This window comes from Condylura cristata, unplaced genomic scaffold, assembly GCF_000260355.1.
Source record: "Condylura cristata isolate star-nosed mole 26May11 unplaced genomic scaffold, ConCri1.0 scaffold00001, whole genome shotgun sequence".
In the NCBI taxonomy this organism is placed as follows: Eukaryota; Metazoa; Chordata; class Mammalia; order Eulipotyphla; family Talpidae; genus Condylura; species Condylura cristata.
The window spans coordinates 51,103,206-51,113,686 of NW_004567102.1; positions in this window are offsets into that span (position 1 = coordinate 51,103,206).

Genomic DNA, 10,481 nt, shown 5'->3' on the forward strand with positions numbered 1-10,481 from the left:
CCTCCCTAATGGTCTTTGTAAAACAAAAATGATAAGCTATGGTGCCGGATGTTCTAGAAGTGGTGGCCATAAACCTTTTATTAATAAATGGCAAAACTTGTCTTTAATTTTGTCTAAACCTACACATTGTTATTAAATGATTTTTTTCAACTGGGAAGTTTCATCATCTGTCTCACACTTGTATTTTCCTTCTCCCTAATCATGCAGTATCTCAGTCTTGAGACTCACTAACTGCTGATGGCATGGCCTCACTCAGGGCCATCACACTTGCAATAAAGGTTGAGTACTATATGTTTTTTTTTTTTTAAGTTTTAATGGCTTTCATCATAAGCAAAAAGTCCTGCCACTTATTTGATTTGAACTCTCAAAGGCACACAGAGAATTGATGGAAGGAAAATGTTGAATCCCAAATTTATCTTTGGGGAATTCAAAATAGACAATGGAGTAACAGCTGTTCTAGATTTCCATCAGAGATTAGCAGATAAGTTATTATTGAAATTCAAAGTTGTGACATCTTTAGATAAATATTTGCCCTTGATTTTCACAGCCTCTGATTCAACAGAAATCTGGAAGTATTCGCAGTCTGGCCCAGAGAATATCACTTTAAATGTACAGCTTTATGCTGTGGTTGACGAGGGCTGGGGCTGGGTTCTGTCTGCAGGTCATCTGCTGTTGTTGCTCCCTGATGGCAGCATGTAGGTCCCTTTTCCAGCCTGGATTCGACCTGTCCTTGGAGGTTTTCTCCACCCCTTTTACTAAGCCTGATTTAACATCTACATTCGGAACTCCCCTTTCACTGAGTCTGCCAGAGGGGGGCCAGTATTCTGGCTTGATGCCTTTGGAGAGACTCCATACTCAAGTCTAGCTATTAACAACTTCAATCTGCCAGCCCTCCAGCACACAAGACTGCAGACAAAAAAATAATAATAATAAAAATAAAATCCTTGAGATATTCTCTCTTCACACATGGGCTCAGGCCTCCATTCAACAAATAGCTTCCTTCTGTTGGCCTTCCTCCCTGTTGACTTACTTGAGAAAGCCATCCTTCCAGACAAATGTGGTCTTTACATTAACCACAAAGACTGTCTTGTCTTGCATGCAACCACTGCTAACCCAGTTTATAACAGAGGCTTTTTTTTTTTTAGGGGGTGGGGTGGGAAGGCAATGCATCGAGTTTTATTGTTACAGAAATTTCCTGCTCCTCTCAGCATCAGTGACAGAGCCCTCCTCCCCTCAGCTATTTTGAAAGAAGACAAACAAGAGGAGATACCTCCTGGTCCTTCCTTTTTTTTCTTATAGGGACCACAGCTGAAGAGGGAGAGGCCGTGTGTGCAGCTTGTATTCACACTTCCCTGACCCATGTGCTGCGTAAACAGTTGGCCTGAGTGCAAGGCCTGCCTGTCACACTGGTGTTTATGAAAGCCTAGTACTGGAGTGACAGTAGTGAGCACCCCGGGGGTTGTTCAAATAACACCAACAGTACCGAGCATGTCACCAATAGGTAGTTTTCAGTCCAGAGACAATGTCTGTCCTGCATTTAAAACAAAAATTACTGCCACTTCTCATAGAAATATGCGTCTATAGAGTAATTAGATATCTTTTCCCATATATTGCAAGACAAGTCCAGCTCATAACTTTACAGATGACTAGTGAGGCCTCCCTTTGGGTTCTGCACGTTGGAACTCCCCCTGCTGCTGACTGATTGAGGAGTCAGCATCCCAGCTTGAGTGAACAGAGGGAAACCCCTCCTATAAGGAACACAGTAGTTGCTTAATAACCATCTGATGAATTGATGACACCCAAGGAATGTCTATTTCCCCTGCAACTTCAGTCACCTGCCTGTACTCTCCTCAGCCTGACAACCCCCACCCCCAATCCCTTACTTTGATCCTGCCCCCACCCCATTACTCTGCTTTGCTCTGTTCCCACCAGGTCCCCGGCGGGGCTCTAAACTCAAGCTGGAATGTAGGTGCAGCCAGGAGGGCGTGACAAGTGTCGGGACCGGCAGCGGAGGCGGGGACAGGGACGCTACAGCCACACCCCGCTCCCCTTCTCACTGCTAGGTTCCCCCACACCCCTATCACTCCAACTCCTCCTCCAGTCGCCCCCACCCCTCAGGCAGCAAGAGTGAGGCGACCCAGCAAGTGGAGAATCTTGGCCGCGCCCCCTCCCCCGCCTTATAAAAAAGAAATTGACTTTTGTTTGGAGTTTGTGAAAAGTGGGGCTCGGGGCCCAGTCAATGGGGCGCCCTGCGGTGCGGGCTGAGTGGAGCTAGTGCGAATCGCTCAGCCGCGGCCCCAATTAATCCGCCCTTTGTGCGGCCAGCCCGGCCGCCCCGACGCAGCAGCACCAGCGGCCCATTGTTCGGCCTCGCCGGGCCGCGGGATTTACCCTTTTCAAACAGCCGGTTTTGTCCAGGGCAGTTCGAGCGGAAGTTTCTCACTGACAATTTGCCCCAAATAGATAGATTTGTCAGAAACGACCTTCGGGAAGGAAGCAAAAAGCCACCGGCCTGAAGGTTGGGCCGGACACAGGGACTTGCCGACGTCCCACCCGCGGCGGCTGCTTCGCCCTCGGCGCCCGGGCCCAGAGCCGCGAAGCCGGTGGGGTCCCGACCCACGCCCCTGCTGGCCAGACTCGCGGACCTGACCTCCATCTGCCCATCTGCAACATGGGACGGCCCGCAGGCGCAAGCCGTCTAAGTTCAGAACGTTGGGTCAGGAAGTGTGGACGACCGTCACTGTTTTTCCCTACTCAAAGCCCACCTGTTTTTTGGTTTTTTTTTTTGTTTTTTTTGTTTTTTTTTTTTTACAACCTGTAAGCAAAATACCTGGCGAGGCCGCAGTGAAGATTTGGAACAGCCTTGAAGGTGGGTCACGGTAACAAGTTCCGGATTGTGCACGTGCTGACTCTTCTGCTCTCCAGCTCTGTCCTTAACAAAGATGTCAACCGTGTTAAATCACAGGTGGTGCCTTTGTAAGGGCGGCTATTGTCCTCTCATAAGTCAAGATATAAAACGCTTGGTACTGAATGGCCCCGTGGTCTGGAGCTCTCTACTTGGGAGTCAGGCTGTTAGATTCCCCCCACCACCACCACCACCCATCAGAGGGGCTCTTCTCCCAAATGACCTCTCTTAATAAGCAAAATTAAAAGGAGGGTGGGGGTGGGCGGGGAGAAACCAACATGCTGTTGATGAAAAGAATAGTTACTGATTTCTTCACACTTAATGGGAAGTATGAGTCTTTTAAAATACAGTCTTACACCAAACAGATCTGTGAATTTTAAGCAGAACTGAATTGTATTAATCAGTTGATGGGTTTGTTCATTTTCTATCACTAGAGGAAAAATATAAAGGATGGGACTCCTCCGTGTCTATTTCTACTGTACTCAAGCAATCTCTTTCTTTTATCCACAAAATTTCCTGCTAGTTGCACTAGAGAAAAAACTGAAACAAAAATAAACCTGTTTTCTGTTTACCCATCAGGTGAATACACACTTCAGCATCATACAGAGGAAACCCTAGGTGGTCTTTAACAAGATTTCAGTGGTTAAGAGCTACAATTTAGAGAAGATGACAATACACACACAGTGTCAATAGTATTTAAACAAACATCCCAGATAACAGAATAATTGTTATTAACTATGATGCTTTGGGCTTCTCAGTGATTCCCCATGCCTGTCTGCAGCCAAACAGCTGCAGGATTACAGCCCACTCCCAAACCTGTATATATGTATCATTTAAAAAATTGTATTTAACCATTCCCTTCAGTGCATTCCCTCTATGTGGAACAGAAGTGAATGGTTTAGTAATAAGAATGTCTTTCATGCCAAAAGTACTCTAACCACAGTGCTAGAAATAAACTCCTTTAAAAGATCCCACATCTCTCTGAAATAGGAACAGGTGTCTGATGTTGTAAGTCCTTCAATCTGGGTTAACGTGTCTAAATAAATGGAACTCTTAGCCCTACTTACACTTGCGCAAGTGTTTTCAAAATTTATTAAATTGTACAACTGTACAAAAGTGTACTCTCCTGGGAATTGAAAATATTAAAGAAATAAAGAAAGAAGGTAAGGTATTTTGTATAAATTCTTTCTCATGTCCAGACAAATACTATTTTTTAAATGACTTTACTGATCAGAACATTAAAATGGATGCATTCCTTGTACACACCAAACATGCAAAATTACTTAGCTAATGATATATGTCTATAGCTATAGATGTATTTAGGGACCCAAATATGTACAATTATGAATACTTGGATAATTGCACATTATTTTAGGTAGTCATAAATGCAGAGGCTGAAGTGGAATTGCCTATACTGTTTTTGCTGTTTACTATTTATTAAGCATCCACTTTGCTCTAAAAGATGTTAAAAATATATCAAAGAACCTTAGCCTTCACAAACGACATCTAAATATTTGTACTCTAAAAATAAAGTTACATATTTCAAATATTTCATATTTCAAATATCTCATTATTTAATATCCTGATCTGATAGAAATGTTATATTTCAAATCACTATTTTATCTTCCCCAAAATCATGTCAATTACACCTGAAATTTTAGATACTGGGAGAAATGTCTGAAAACTTACCTCCTGAGTTGTGAACTGCTATACCTGAAAGGCCAAATCCTCCTCCTCCCAGCAGGCAATCATCTTATGCCCTGAAGCATGAGATCTGATTACCCCTATCATCATCTTAGCTTGCATAGATACAGATGTTATTAACGGCTGTAGTTTATCCAACCCTTTTTTAAAACGCAGCTGCAGCATTTGACTTGGGGACCTCCTGTGAATCCCACTGGTTGACTCCGTCTTGCACAAAGCACGTGGGGTTTGGGGGAGGAAGAAGAGAGGGGGAGGTTTGTTTTGTTTTGGAGGTTTTTTTTTTTTTTTTTTTTTGAAGCAGACTTCCCTAAATAGCCACTCGGCATCTTTGTAAGTGATGTGAATTCTGAAATTACTTACTAGAAGAGGACAACAGAGTACTGTGTGAACTAGATCATTTGGAAACAAAGCATACTAGAATGTATGATGCTTTTCATTGCATTGTTAAGAGATCAAATATGTAGTCCTCATACACTTATTCACAAAATAAAGAATAGTAGCTTGTTCTCAAATATGTTAGCCACATTTAAAGTGGGCTACCCTGTTTTACATAACAATTGTTTCTACTAGTGTTGAAACAGTAATCTAGATAAACGAGGTTCTAAATCTGCTTTGAAGGGAAGAGATTGCTGTTTTAAAATAGAAAGGCCCAAGCTGGCAATCCATGAGATCAAATTCAGTGATTAATTGTTCAGTCTAATCATTGACCTTTTTTTGGCATTTAAAATTAGTGTCTCTAAGCAGTTCCTCTTATATATCATATCACCCCCTTACACAAAACAGAAAGAGACCAGGAAATTTTAAGTATTAGCAGAGAGGGCATTTAGAGAAAAACCTGTGAAATGAAGGAATTAGAAGTTTCCAGTTCTTGAGTTATTGCTTTAAGATGTACAGAACACTTTCTTTAATTCTGATTACTTCACTAATGAGTGAGTGAGTGAAATTGCCTTAATTTGAGCTTCTAGAAGTCCTTCTGGGGAATGGGAGGTAGCTGAATGCAGTGGAATAAGTGTTTCAAAGCACACTGGACTCAGCAGCAAGCAATCTGGGTTCTGGGGTGGCCTCTGTCTCAGGCCAGTTTTGTCTCTATGCGTTTCAGTTTTGTCATCTGCAAAATGATGGAATTAGATGAATACTGATCTCTAAGATTCTGCTTTCTTGTTTTACTTTTGTTTCAGAAATGACCTACATTGCTCCTTCAGAGTGGGAGAACTAAAGGATCTGTCCCTCCTACCTACCCTCCCTTTTGCTAGGTCCGAGCAAAGAGGAGCCCCGCCCACAAAGCCTCCTCACTTTTATGCTGAGTCCCATCAGACAGGACCTCTCAGACGGTCCCCCTTTATGCAGCTCCACTAAGTGACAAGTACTGGGACCAAGAATGCAAAGATGAAACAATCTCTGGCCTCAAGGAGCTCCCTATCTCTGTCTTGTTGGAGAGTGGGGTGTCCACTCTGAACTTTTCCAACCTTTTAACTTTTTCCATTAAGGAAATAAGAACCAGGCAACCTTGTCACTTTTGACCTATCTTGGCCGGGAGGGAGGAAGAGGCCAAGTTATCTTCTTGCTCCTTTGTTCTTGGTAAGTTCTCTGATTTTTTCTGGTTCATTTTATTTGTTTATGCACACAAGAGCTGGGGTATGGGCCTGAAGTGTGGGAAGGGGGTAAGAGGATTCACCAAAGACAGAGTGGGAGTGGAACAGGCAGATTGACTGAAATACACTGCAGAGGAGAGCAGAGGGTGAGAGAAGTCTGCTGTGCCCTGTGGGTTACCTCCCTGCCCAGACCGATCTGGTAGGATGGAAAGCCTGCTGGGCAGCATTGGATAGCTTCACAGTGCTGAAACTTAACCCTTTGTATCACTAGGGATGCCCTGGTTGTGTCTGTTTTACATATATCTCTGTTTCTGTTTTAAATATATCCAATAGAGAAGGACCCCAGGTCACAAATTAAAACATTTTACATGAAAGCCATGATATTTTCTTCGTGGAACAAGAAAGCATGTAAATAAATCAAATATTTTATATAGTAGATTATACTCTATAGAGTAGATATATGGGTGAATATTTGGGGTGTAAAAGTACATCAAAATGCAGTCAGACTCTTAAAGTCTCTAACTCCTCAGCCAACCAATAAACCTGAATTTCCATTGTTGATGTGATTCCCAGGAAGATTGTGAATAAATATGCAGATGTGATTTCACAATAAGAAAGGGGCCTCTTACACATAATATTGTCTCATTGCTGTTGTTAACAGTGTTTATTTTTTTCCTTTGCGGGGAGTAACAGTTAAGGCTTAACAAGCCTGGGAAAGTGTCAAGGAAAAATTCCCTCTCAGCACCCACTGGATTCAAGAGTACCTGGGTCTCTTTTCTGGGTGCTTGCAGTGTGTCTTTTCTGAGTAAAGACACATGGTAACAAATAAAACAACATGCAGAGAAGCCCATGGCAAAATCAGGAACAAACTTGACTTTCATTCTGTCACTTAGCAAACCTTCACTGAGCACCTGCTTCATGTTAAATCTTTCTCTGCAACCCACCTTCTTTTCCACTCTCCACCCAGTGGGGTGCAACAATCAATAAGAGGTTGAAGTCTGATTTGGAAGCAAATGAAAATCAACTTTTTCCTTCATGTAAACAAATAAATAAAATGTGGGTCTGTGTGTCTTTGAAGACTGAATATCAAACTTTAGCCAAGCTCAACTGGTAGGTTTTCCAGACATGTTCTGAATCTGGGTATTTCTTAACCCTGTTTGTAAGTGAGATGAAGGGAGTTTTAAAGGAATGATTCTCAAAAAAGCTTCTAAAAGGGATTTGTAGAGTGCATTTCTGTTGCACACCAACTTCAACTCTGCTAACTGATAAGTAAGCTTTTCCTTCTCCGTTACTGTTTTAATTCAAAAGAATAGTGGGACAGGGGCCTCCATAGTTACTCAAGGGGTTAGGTACAGCACTATAAAGCTATCCCATTGCCACTGCAGAATGAGTTTGATCCCCGACCAGGGAGGTAATCCATATGGCGAAACAGACCTCTCCTATCTCACCCACTGCTCCCCTCAGCAGTGTATTTCAGTTGATCTGCCTGTTCTGTTCCCCACTCTGTCTCTGGTGAATCCTGTCACCACCCCCCCACACCCACACACCTCTGTCCTGAACCCTGGCTTTTATATGCATAAATAAATACATCTTAAAAAAATAAGAACAGTGGGGCAGTTAGTGGGGAAAATGACCACATTTTTAGAGAAGCTAGTAAATGGAAAGGTAGGAGTGAGATTCAGATAACCTGATGCTTGAGGGATGAACAGGACCCTACTTCCCTTTATAAACAGATGGAAGGAGGTTTAGCAGAAGACAGAGCTACAATACAATACCATTTTCAGAGGCAGTAGATCCTCTTAACACAAGGTCAACTTTCAGGGCATACCCTGACAGCTTACCTCATGCCACACTGCTTTAAGATTCCTTGTATGTTTTTCCAGCATTCCCCAGGTTTTACTCCAATTCAAAGCACTTATCACATTTTATGTGTCTGTTTTCTCTGTAGTGTCCTTGGGAAGTGGGGTGGGGGAGGCATGCCAATAATGTCTTATAGTCTCCTTGTCTGGCACATACTGGGTTTCCCACATTTAATGAATAGGTTGGATTGATATACAGACAGAGAAACCCCTGGATCCCATGGTCCTTCTTATGATTTTATTTCTTTCCTCCTAAACCAAAATTAAACCTCCTCCTGGGCCCTCCCTGGTGGCACAGGGGGTTGAAGCACAGCACTGTGAAGCTGTCTGCATTAGACCACAGGCCAGGGAGGTGACCCACATGGCTTTGCAGGCCTCTCCTGACCTATCTGCTGTTCCCCTCAGCAGTGTGTTTCGGTATATCTTCTGTTCTGCTCTCTACTCTGTCTCTGGTGAATCCTTTCATTGTCCCTGCATCTCTGGCCTATACCCCAGTTCTCATATGTTCATAAATAAATAATTTTTTTTAAAAAGAGCTTTATCTGATAGAATAGGTCTTTCCTGTGTTTTTGGCTTTGATTTCATTTGAGAGCTCATTTTCACAGGAGACTAAAGAGGGAATTAGTCCTCTTTAAGAGGCTGAAGCTGGTTAGAAAGGTGGGAGACCTCTGCAGTGTGATTCCATCCCTCAGGCCAAAATTATAAACTTCTCTTAAACTTAATATTCTGTCTCTGTTAAAAGGTATTCTGAGATAGGTGGCATTTGGTTGGCTCTTGTCAACAATTTCCCTTCAAGAAAACAGAAATAATCTTGGGAAGTTGAGGTTGGATAGAGTAGTAGTCCTTTTACAGATAACCACCTGGAGCCCAGAGATGTCCAGCCCCATGCTTAGGTTGGGCAGTTTGCTGGGAAATAGGCTGAACTCTCATCCCCTCCTTCCAGTAGTTAGCCTTACTGTAGCTCCAGCAGCTTCCTGAGAAATTTGCAGATGATTTTCCTTCATTCTTTTGAAGGAAATTTACGCATCCACTATACTTGGTAGAACTCTGGAAACCCATGGAAGGAAGATGAAAAGTAATAGTCACTCCTTAAGGAGGCTTTCTTCCCTGAGTTTCTATCACCTTAGATCCAAGGTCCCAAAGCATGCAGCAGCTTCCATAAGCAGAAGTTTAGGGCTGGGGGAAGGCTTCCTGCTCTAGGCTCCTCCTGGACCTGGGTGTAGCCCCGCTGTCCCACCCCCTCCCACCTATCTGGATCTTGTGGCTACACATTGCCACCAAGCCAATCACTCCAGAAAGTCATCATGATGATTTCAGAACTGCATTGTGTGTTATACAAAGCTCATGAATAATTACAGCTGGGCATTCATAACTCAGAACAAACATGCTTGGGGGTGTGTGTGAGAGTGAGTCTTGTTTTTTGCTAGTGTGTGTATTTCCTTTCCTTCCACTTCTTGACACTTTCCTTGATTAGATGACAGGAGAAAGGAGAACAGTCTCATTTTGCATTTAGGACAATTTGGTGGGTCTCAGTAGGATTTCTAGAAGTTTTGATGCTTTGAGTCAACAGGGCCAGAGTATCTGGGATAGGGAAGGGAAGGTAGAGAGTGTCTGTGTTAGGGAGCCTTGGAGAGCTTTAGTACTCCTACCTTCAAGCCCCACCTCCCGGCACGTGAAGCTGTTTCTGGTTATTCGCGCCAAAGTCACCTAAACTTCCCCCCTGGAGACAGGCCGAGGTGTAGCCTTGAACGCTGACCCTCGTCTTCTCCGGGAGATAAATTACTTGAACTCTTGCAGTTCTTTGTGCTCAACCAGGTTCCCCCATGGCGTCCGCATGTTCGTTGGAGTGGTGGAGATTGTTGAGGGCGGCAAGTGGATTTCTGAAGGGAAGCAGAACCCCAGGTTCCAAAAAGGAACCTACCACAGCAATAAGTTTCCCACCCCGCCCCCCACCCTCGGAAAATCACTTCTTCTGAGCGAGGAGTTCAAATTTGCCTTACATTGCTGCGCTGGCGTCTGCCCAAACTGGCTGTCTAAAATGTTGAGTTCTTGTGCTGTTCTAGACACAACACACACACACACACCAAAATTCTCGTCCCAACTCGAAAAAAAAAATACTAGCAAAGGTAAGACTCGGGAAACAGTTACGTGTTCTTAGTCCAGAGCGTTGGTCGCCGCGCGGCACTTGCAGGGACACGGGTTCTGGTGTGAGGGTGTGGGCTGCCCCGGCACCAGACCCAGGCGAAGCCGCAGCGCAAAGTTGAGGTCACGTGCTCTGGCCACCGCAGGAGCGCACAGCCCGCGCCCCGGTGACGCCAGGCCCGGGAGCTGCGGCGCTGTCCCAGGACTCGGGGGATGCAAGCACAGACTTCCACAGATGTAGCCTGATCAAAGCCCGGTGGACACAAAGTCTGAAGGAAG